The sequence below is a fragment of the Cetorhinus maximus genome, chromosome 12 (assembly GCF_964194155.1).
Source record: "Cetorhinus maximus chromosome 12, sCetMax3.hap1.1, whole genome shotgun sequence".
Taxonomy (NCBI): domain Eukaryota; kingdom Metazoa; phylum Chordata; class Chondrichthyes; order Lamniformes; family Cetorhinidae; genus Cetorhinus; species Cetorhinus maximus.
In genome coordinates this window covers 56,326,335-56,336,454 of record NC_135890.1, presented here as the reverse complement: position 1 = coordinate 56,336,454, position 10,120 = coordinate 56,326,335, and the positions used below count along the sequence as shown (strand labels likewise).

The window sequence follows — 10,120 nt, the reverse complement described above, 5'->3', positions numbered from 1 at the left end:
TGGGGGGAGGGGGAAGAGGGAGTCGGGGGAGGGGAAGAGGGAGTGGGGGGGAGGGGAAAGAGGGAGTGGGGGGAGGGGAAGGGGGTGTGGGGGGGAAGGGAAAGAGGGAGTGGGGGGAGGGGGAGTGGGAGTAGGGGAAGGGGGAAAGGGGGAGTAGGGGCAGGGGGAGTGGGAGTGGGGAGAGGGAATGGGGGAGTGGGAGTGGGGGGAGGGGGAGTGGGGGTAGGGGAAGGGGGAGTGGGGGAAGGGGGAGTAGGGAAAGGGGTAGTGGGGGAGGCGGAGTGGGAGGAGGGGGAGTGGGGGGAAGGGGTGAAAGGGAGGGGGAAGAGGGGGAGGGGAAGAGGGAGAGGAGAAGAGGGAGTAGGCGAGGGGGATGAGGGAGTGGGTGGAGGAGTAAGAGGGGTGAGGGGTAAGACGGGTGTGGGGGGGTAAGAGGGGTGAGGGGGAAGAGGGGGAAGAGGGGTGAGGGGGAAGAGGGGTGGGGGGGAAGAGGGGTGAGGGGGATGAGGGGGAAGAGGGGTGAGGGTGAAGAGGGGTGAGGGGGAAGAGGGGGAGGGGGAAGAGGGGGAGGGGGAAGAGGGGGAGGGGGAAGAGGGGGAGGGGGAAGAGGGGGAGGGGGAAGAGGGGGAGGGGGAAGAGGGGGAGGGGGAACGGTGGGTAGAGTGAGCGGGGGAGCGGGAGTGGGGGATGGGGATGGGGGAGTGGGGGATGGGGATGGGGGAGTGGGGGGGAAGGGGAAGTGGGGGGGAAGGGGAAGTGGGGGGGAAGGGGGAGTAGGGAAAGGGGTAGTGGGGGAGGGGGAGTGGGAGTGGGGGGAAGGGGTGAAAGGGAAGAGGAAGACAGGGCGGGGGAGTGGGGGCGGGGAAGAGGGGGCAGGGGGAAGAGGGGGCAGGGGGAAGAGGGGGCAGGGGGAAGAGGGATTTGGGGAAGAGGGATTTGGGGAAGAGGGAGTGGTGTGGAAGGTGGAAGAGGGAGTGGGGGAGGGGGAAGAGGGAGTAGGAGGAGGGGGAAGAGGGAGTGGGGAGAGGGGGAAGAGGGAGTGGGGGGAGGGGGAAGAGGGAGTGGGGGGAGGGGGAAGAGGGAGTGGGGGGAGGGGAAGAGGGAGTGGGGGGAGGGGGAAGAGGGAGTGAGGGGAGGGGGAAGAGGGAGTGGGGGGAGGGGGAAGAGGGAGTGGGGGGAGGGGGAAGAGGGAGTAGGGGGAGGGGGAAGAGGGAGTAGGGGGAGGGGGAAGAGGGAGTAGGGGGAGGGGGAAGAGGGAGTGGGGGGAGGGGGAGTGGGGGGAGGGGGAAGGGGGAGTGGGGGGAGGGGGAAGGGGGAGTGGGGGGAGGGGGAAGGGGGTGAGGGGGAAGGGGGTGAGGGGGAAGGGGGAGTGGGGGGAGGGGGAAGAGGGAGTGGGGGGAGGGGGAAGGGGGAGTGGGGGGAGGGGGAGTGGGGGGAGGGGGAAGGGGAAGGGGGAGTGGGGGGAGCGGGAAGAGGGAGTGGGGAGGGGGGAGAGGGAGTGGGGGGAGGGGGAAGGGGGAGTGGGGGGAGGGGGAAGGGGGAGTGGGGGGAGGGGGAATGGGGGGAGGGGGAAGAGGGAGTGGGGGGAGGGGAAGAGGGAGTGGGGGGAGGGGAAGAGGGAGTGGGGGGAGGGGAAGAGGGAGTGAGTGAGGGGGAGTGGGAGTAGGTGAAGTGGGAGTGGGGGTAGGGGAAGTGGGAGTGGGGGGAGGGGGAAGAGGGAGCGGGGGAGGGGGAAGAGGGAGTGGGGGGAGGGGGAAGATGGAGCGGGGGGAGGGGGAAGAGGGAGCGGGGGGAGGGGGAAGAGGGAGCGGGGGAGGGGGAAGAGGGAGCGGGGGAGGGGGAAGAGGGAGTGGGGGGAGGGGGAAGATGGAGCGGGGGGAGGGGTAGGGGGTGAGGAGGAGGGGGGCGAGTGGGATAGGGCGAAGGGGAAGGGAAGAGGGGTGAGGGAAGGAGAGGGGGAAGGGGAAAGGGAGAGGGGAAGGGGAAGGGGGGAGGGAGGGTGGTGGGGGGAGGGGGCAGGGGACGGGGAGAGGCGGGAGGGGGAAGGGGTGAGGGGGGAGATTGAAGGGGAGAGGGGGAAGGGGGAGGGGGAAAGGGGGCAGGGGGGAAAGGGGGCAGGGGAAAGGGAAAGGGAGGGGCAGGGAAAGGGGAGAAGGGAAGGGAAGGGGAGGGGAGAGGAAAGGGGGAGGGGGAAAGGGGAGGGGGGAAGGGGTGAGGGGGGAAGGAAGGGGTGAGGGGGAAGGCGGTAGGGGGGGAAGGTGAGGGGAGGTGGTAGGGGGGAGGGGGAGGGGGAGGGGGGAAAGGGGGCAGGGGGGAAAGGGGCAGGGAAAGGGAGGGGCAGGGAAAGGGAGGGGCAGGGAAAGGGGAGAAGGGAGAGGGGAAGGAGGAGGGGAGGGAGGGGCAAGGAGGAGGGAAGGGAGGGGGAAGGGGAGGGGAGTGGAGAGGGGAAAGGGGGAGGGGGAAAAGGGGGAGGGGGATAGGGGAGGGGGAAAGGGGGAGGGGGAAAGGGGGAGGGGGAGGGGGGAAGGGGAGGGGGAGGATGGGGTGAGTGGGATGGGATGAGTGGGATGGGGTGAGGGGGATGGGGTGAGGGGGATGGGGTGAGGGGGATGGGGTGAGGGGGATGGGGTGAGGGGGAGGGGTTGGAGTAAGAGGTGGAATGGGGCAGGGAAAGGGAGGGGAGGGGAGGAGTGAAGGAGGCAGGAGGTTGATAACGGGGAAGGGAGGGGAGGGGGCAGGGAAAGGGGAGAAGGGCAGGAGGAGGGGAGAGGGGAAGGAGGAGGGGAGGGTAAGGGGAAGGGGAGGTAGGGGGAAGAGGAGGGGAGGGAGGGGGAAGGGGAGGGGATGGAGGGGGAAGGGGAGGGTAGGGAGGGGGAGGGTGAGTGGGAGGGGGAGGGGAAGGGGAGGGGAGGGAGGGGGAGGGAGAGGGGGAGTGGGAGGGGGAAGGGAGGGGAGGGGGAAGGGGAGGGGAGTGAGGGGGAAGGGGAGGGAGGGGGAAGGGGAGGGAGGGGGAAGGGGAGGGGGCGTTGGAGTGGGAGGGGGAGGGGGAAGGGGAGGGAGGGAGGGGAGTGGAGGGGTAAGGGGGCGGTGGGTGAGTGGGCAGGGCGCTGGGGCTGGAAGCTGGCCAGCACTTCAGGCAGCTTAAGAGCCCTTCCCTGTTTGCCTGGGAGCAGTAGCTGTCACAGGCTGCCTTGTAAAGGGGCTCTTCCTCCCCTTCCGCATCCCCCCCCCCATCCCCCCACACACCCCAATGTGTGGTCTGGCTGCAAAGGCCATTTTTAATTTAAAGTTTGAAAAAGTTGGAGAGAGGTCACCTCCATTTTGAAGCATCCTCTCCCTCACTTTCCTGCCATGGCATCCAGATGCTCCTTTCATGCTGGAAGGCCTCTGGTTCGCCTCCTGCCATCCTTAACTGGACAGCGAGCCTGCCCTCTGGTCATTAACTGACCAATTTGGGAAAAATCACAGTGAGCGCCCGTTTCCCCAGACAGTGAGAGATTCTGACCCACATTTCAGCCTAATGTCTGGGTCCAGTAGCCCATAGTGTGGATAGTCAATGGTAACTGCCATTCTGCAAAACCTATAGTTCAAGTTTCCAGTGAGTAGAAATAGCTTTTGAGGTGTAGGAGAGCAGGGATGTTTATGTGGATGGGTGGTCAGTTGGTCCATGGCCCCATAAGCTATCATTTTGTAACTGGTAATTTGTGCCAGAGTAGTTTGGTAAATGATACATTGCTAGCATCTAATGAAAAGTCAGAAAACTCTGACCTCGGTATAAATGATCTTTTGAAGTTTGACGGTCTATATGGCAATTCATAAGGAGTACATCTGTCAGAAAACCAAAGCTCAGTCTATAAAGGCATCCGACAAAAGACTAGAGGAGGTTGGTGCAGTGTGCAGCAATGCAATTGCTAGGATTACCATCGTATTATTAAAAAAGAACAAAAACAGAATTACCTGGAAAAACTCAGCAGGTCTGGCAGCATCGGCGGAGAAGAAGAGTTGACGTTTCGAGTCCTCATGACCCTTCAACAGAACTGATTATTAAAAAAGTACTATCTAATACTGTCCTATACTGCATGAGAAAAAGACAAGTTTCTGGCTCCGCTGTGGGCTCTTCTTCAGAGCTCTAAAGAAATCATTCGGACTTGAAGCGTAATCTCTATTTCTCTCTCCCCAGATGCTGTCAGACCTGCTGAGTTTTTCCAGCATTTTCTGTTTTTATTTCAGATTTCCAGCATCAGCAGTATTTTGCTTTTATCCTGACGATGGAGCTGGCTTTTGAACCCAAATTCTGACACAAAACTAATTTGCTATACTTATTCGTGATGTGCACGTGTATGGCAAATCCTCCCCTCCTCCTCCTCCTCCAGGTACCATGCCCTAAGGGGGAGTTGGTGAACATGGACTGCCATAGGACTGGTCCATGATTACGCTTGGCAAATTACTGCAGCGGTTTGCCAGTGTGTTCTGCATAATGGCTGACCAGGCAACTCTCCCACTCTTACTGCCTGCCATCAGGTGTATTGGAAGGATTTACAGGCTGGTAATCAATGTGTTTGACAACATTATGAACGCAGCTTCCATGGCCATCAGGTCCTGGAGTGGGACTTGAACCTGGAGCTTCTGGTCCAGAGATAGGGATGCTACCCATAAAACTCCTTGTGTAAGGCAAATACCCAAATTTTTAAAAACTGGATTAAAGAATTTCACCTTGACACGCTTTCTGAATAACTACTGCACTGGCAATCTAATGCTGTATCTATGGAACTGCACACTCCCTGTAGTTGGAACAGTGCAGATTCAATGCCAATGTGCTAATGTCTCGATGTTCAGTCATGGATCCCAATTCTTTTGGCAGAGTTGGTGTTGACATTTTACTGGATCAACTCTGGAATTTCAATTGCAATGATCGAGAGGAGGTTAAGAAATTAGGACTGTTTTCCTTGAAGAGAAGGTTGAGAGGAGGTTTGATAGACGTGTTCAAAATCATGAGGGGTATGGTCAGAGTTAATAGGGAGAAACTGCTTCCATTCGTGGAAGCATCAAGAACCAGAGGACACCGGTTTAAAGCAATTGGCAAAAGAAGCAGTGGCGACATGAGGAAAAACTTTTTCTCGCAGTGAGTGGCTAGGATCTGGGATGTGCTGCCTGAGAGTGTGGTGGAGGCAGATTCAATCAAGGCTTTTAAAAGGAAATTGGATCATTATCTGAATAGAAGAACTTGCAGGGCTACAGGGAAAAGGCAGATGTTGCTTCCTACGTAGGGGAAGTGGTCGACGTCCTTATGTTGCCCAATGGTGATGGGAGGGCCTTGTTGCTGTCCTGTCATCATTGTCTTGGTCTTCTCAAAGCTGATGTGTAAACCAACCTTGGTGCCGCTACTCTCAAGACTGGTGGTCATGTCTTGGAGCACGCCTGATTTATTTGGCCAGCTGGGCGATATCATCTACGAAATCCAAGACCGTCAACCTACAATGTTGCCATGGGATGCCAAAGTTTGCACCCACCATTGCCATCCTCAAGATGAACCCAATAACCTAGAGGATAAGGAATGGGGTGAGTATGCAGCCTCGCCATATCCCAGTGATCAAGTTGAAGGAGTCCGTGCTGCCCCTGCCGGTCTTGATGCAGCAGCTAGAATGGCAGAGTCTTGCTGCCCGTTGTCCCTCATGGGACTGCAGGAAGTAAGTCTAAGTAAGACAGGGAAAAGGCAGGGGAGTGGCACTAGGTGAGTTGTTCCTTCAGAGGGCTAGCACAAACATACCTGGCTGAATAGCCTCCTTCTGTGCTGTAGCCATTCTAGGAATCTATGATTCTATTCTATAAGAGGCTCTGATACCCATCTTAGGTTGGCTGTCCACAGAGTTGGCCTCAGCTAAGCTGGCTTGGGTGGAGTTTCCTCCTAGCCTCCACAATGGAGCCCAGGTCACTCTTAGAGGTGAAATTATTCATGAAGTCAAGGGAAAGAACATGTTCCCACTTGCTTGATGTCTACATCAAGGGCGAGGAGTTGGGGGGGGGGGGGGGCGGGGTGTGTGTGCTGGTGGGGCGGGGTGAGGTAGAAGGCGGACGGAGGTGCCTGCTCCTGCATCCAGACAGACAGAGAGGACTGCTCAGCCTGCTGCAGCGCTAGCCACCAGCTCTGCCACAGGATGCCCGCCTCCAGGCACCTAAACTGACCCTCACCACCTGCAAGAACCTGGTCGCTGACTGGAAAATTCCAGATGACCTCCTTTAACTTGGCTTTATTGTGCGGGCAGGTAGCCTGGCCAGTCCCCAATCCCATCTCTGCAAAAACAGCCCAGTGGTATGGTGTAGCCCAGGAACCAGCACACTGGATGGAGGGACAGATCCTGGTCCCAGCGGAGCCTGAACATCCAGGCCAAATGTGACCAATTAGCTAGGCCTGACTTAAAACTTAGTTTTATGCTATGCAGGTCACAAGGACTCACTCAAAGTCAACCAATGCCATTTCTACTGAAGGCTCGCTCAGCAGTCAGAAGAAGTTTTCACCCCAACAGTCTGTGCTAGACTTGAACGCAGGGAGAAGTCAAAGGCATGTCCTTAGCTCACAGAACAACACTTAATTAATCTGGTTTTTACTGTCATTGGGAGTAGTTTTAATGTGACAAAATAACAAAGTTCAATATCACAGATCTTATTTACTGTCAAAAAAATGGACCAGGAGATATTTTGTGCACAAACTTCATTTGGAAATGGAATAAGCCTCAATATTCAGGTTTGGGTGAACTGACTTTGGATGGGGGGCTTTAGTAATAACATTCAAATGGCTGTCGCACAACAGCTTTCCCTATCACTTTATTCAGATTTAGAAGGTGAGCAGGCAATCTTTGTGATGGGTGCAGCTTTGAGGAAGCCCACACCAATTAGTCAACAGAATGCCAGCCATGTGTAGATCAGTGAAAAGTCTGCTCCCAATAAGTGTTCCTTTGTAGCAACATAACAGGTAATTCTAAATTAATCGTGTGAAAATCATCAATTACCAATTCCGTGAAAAAAGTATTCCTGAATCTTCTGAGCACATATGTGAAACAGCTCTCTTTCTCTCGCTGCTTTCCCGTTTTTAAAGGTTAACATGACCATTTGTACCTCTAATTCTGGCCGCTTGCACATCCCCGAGTTCCTTTACCCACAAATGGCAGAGTGCCTCCAGTTGCCCAAGCCCTAAGCTCTACAATTACCTCCCTAAGCCTCTCCAGGTCTCTCTTTCTCTCCACCTTTGAGTCATTCCTTAAAACCCACCTCTTTCACAAATGCTTTTGATCATCTGCCCCAACATCTGCTTGTTTGGCATGTTCACTTATTTAGTCTGATAACACTCCTGAGAAGTGGCTTGGGGGCATTTTGCTACCATAAAGGCACTACTAAAATGTAAATTGTTGTCAAAGGAGTGTGGACGGTGGTGATATTAGCTAAAGGATGTGCTAATGGTGACATTAAGGGTAGAAAGCAGAATCAGCAAGTGACAGGTGGCCCTAGTGGGGGAGGGGATAGAAATAGGCTAAAAGGTGGGGATAAAACAATATGGAAATAAATTGTAAAAATAATAATAGAAATAGGTGGGAAAAGAAAAAAAGATTAAAATAAAATATATATAATAATTATTTGAAAAAAGGGGATAAAAAAAGGGTGAGGATGGAGGAGAGAGTTCATGATCTGAAGCTGTTGAACTCCATGTTAAATCCGGAAGGCTGTAAAGTGCCTAATCGGAAGATGAGGTGCTGTTCCTCCAGTTTGCGTTGGGCTTTACTGGAACACTCTTTAGTTCTGATAAAGAGTCATACGGACTCGAAATGTTAACTCTGTCTTCCTCTCCACAGATGCTGTCAGACCTGCTGAATTTTTCCAGCAATTTTTGTTTTTGTTTCAGATTTCCAGCATCCGCAGTATTTTGCTTTCATTTTATGTAAATTGTTGTCGTCAGGGGTTCAGGAATTAAATTCCATCACCAAACCAAAATTCTACACTGGAGTGCACCATCATACAGGTGAAAGTGGTCAAATGCCAAAACGGAGTCACCAATATTCTGCCAGAGCATGACTTGGGGTTAAAAGGTCATTGAGAGGGTGGAAAACAAAATTGCACACAAAGATTTTGATCGCTTTCTATTATAAAGCTCAAACATACGGTTTTTGTTCAGCTCCAGAATCTTTCACCTCCTTAAGTCAGAACTGCTATTTGGTTACGAGAGCCCAACACAGAATTGTCTGTGAAAACAATGATACAGGAGTCTATAATGGAAGATTAAAAATTAAACCAAGAGGTGTGAATTTTAGCACTTTGCTTTACTTCACAACAAGAAGTCTATATCAATGCAGCCATCTTATTTACAAAAAAATTGACTAGTTATAAAACAGCGTGTAGAAGATACTTGCAGAAATAAATCTGAAGAGAAAATAGTTTTTAAGAAGTAATGTTGCGCACTCAATTCTGGCATTCTCTAATCTTCCAGTGGAATGCTCAGCAAACAGACAATACCTGGGGTTTATAGCATTGCCATTCAACACTGGTTAATGATTAAACATTAAAGTCACATCAAAGCTCCCATTGTAGAATGTGAATAGTGATAGCCACTCCACACCAACAGAATACACCCCTTTTATGCAAATTGCACTCTGCATTATTTTACCCTTGGAATGCAAAGTATAAAACAACAAAAGAACAGCCTGTGATGGTATCACTTTTACAACAATAGTCAGAACTGCTTGTAAAATTAAGACAAATGCCCATCTTTAAAGTAAGCTCCCAGACTTTGACCTGGCAGAGACCTGGCTGAACTCTGGAACAGTCACAGTCCTGGGCAGAACGAGCACCCAAATCCACACCTGCCTAAAAAACAAACTCCTGCCCTCCTCACTCAGCATCTTTCTCTCTTGCTTTAGTAGCTGCACTGAGAGTGAAGCTTTTTGTACTGTCCGTCATGAACACACTGGCTAACCCTAACATCTTCTGCTACTGTGCTAACCCAGCCCGTGATTTTCCTGTCTACTGAAATGAATTAGGAATGGGGGTGTGGGGAGTAGTGTAGGGTTGGGATGGTGGGAGGCGGTGGAGGGGGGCAGAAAATCAAATAGCCATTTGTCATGTACACAAGCACAAAACCCTGGCCAACATCCAATGTGAATGTGCTCACTTTCTTCCTCACTGGTCAAGTGCCTTTTATTTTGCTTTCTAATCGTTTGTTCTTTCGTTTTTGTTATTCCAGTAACTTTTCACAAAATGTTATCGCCTAATAGCAAGCTGCACCCAATCACGCTGCACCAAAAAGAATTTGGCTCAATATTGTGGTAGCAGAATAGGGATCACAATCACATATTACCACCCTATTAAAGTAGGTCACTTAGACGACTGTTGTCTGTAGTATAATGGTCTGGCACATATAGGGTTAATTTGGGACTGAGTACAATGCCACCCACAGAGTGGTGTAAGAAGGCACATGACCCAGACCCAGGGTTCAGTGTAGTGTTGAGCAGAGACGTGCGTAGACCCAAGCATGGAGAGAGCTCCTAGCCTGTACCCTTTACCATACATGTGTAAGTAGTTCTAGTAGCTAATAAAGACTTACTGTTAACCTACGGAAGGCTGCAGAGACTTCTTTAAGACACACCGATCTGTAACCAGCACCCCACAACATTGTACAATAGGATTTTGATGTTTGCAAACTTATGGCAATCAAGTCACCAGATTCACCCCATGATACAAAATATTTGCAAAGGATGGGGTGAATCTTGTCACAATCTCCCAGAGATGAACTGGGGTTGAGGGGCAGGGCAGTAATATAGTGTAGAGTACTGTGACAGCAGCTCTGTCACAGAATAGTTTTAGTAGCAGGAACTCATTGCTATACAGCATCCAGTGTAATAACTTAAATATTTTAACATGCCTCCACATCCTTCAATGGGGGCCTCTTTGCCGCATGCCTTAATGAAGCTAGGCTTCAGGTTTTTTTAACGTTAAGGATTGTTTTTCATGCAGGACTTTTCACTTACTTTTGGTGTGGCCACGGATTGTGTCAGTTTGGAACCTTGCCCTCAGTTGAATGAGCTGCTACAGAGTCCTAATGTCAATCTGATTACAATCTCTCACCTGATAAAGA

General features: G+C 52.4%; 1 protein-coding gene across 4 annotated transcripts in view; it reads right to left on the bottom strand.

Moving 5' to 3' along the window:
- rassf8b (Ras association domain family member 8b) overlaps window positions 1-10,120 on the bottom strand; it is a 124,648-nt gene that overhangs the window by 39,076 nt on the left and 75,452 nt on the right. The window contains exon 2 of one of the 4 annotated variants that reach the window (XM_078553658.1): window positions 8,152-8,231. The exons of the other annotated variants lie outside the window; for them this stretch is intronic. The gene's annotated coding sequence lies outside the window, so the exon portion shown is untranslated. The remainder of the gene's footprint in view (window positions 1-8,151; window positions 8,232-10,120) is intronic. 4 annotated transcript variants of the gene reach the window in all.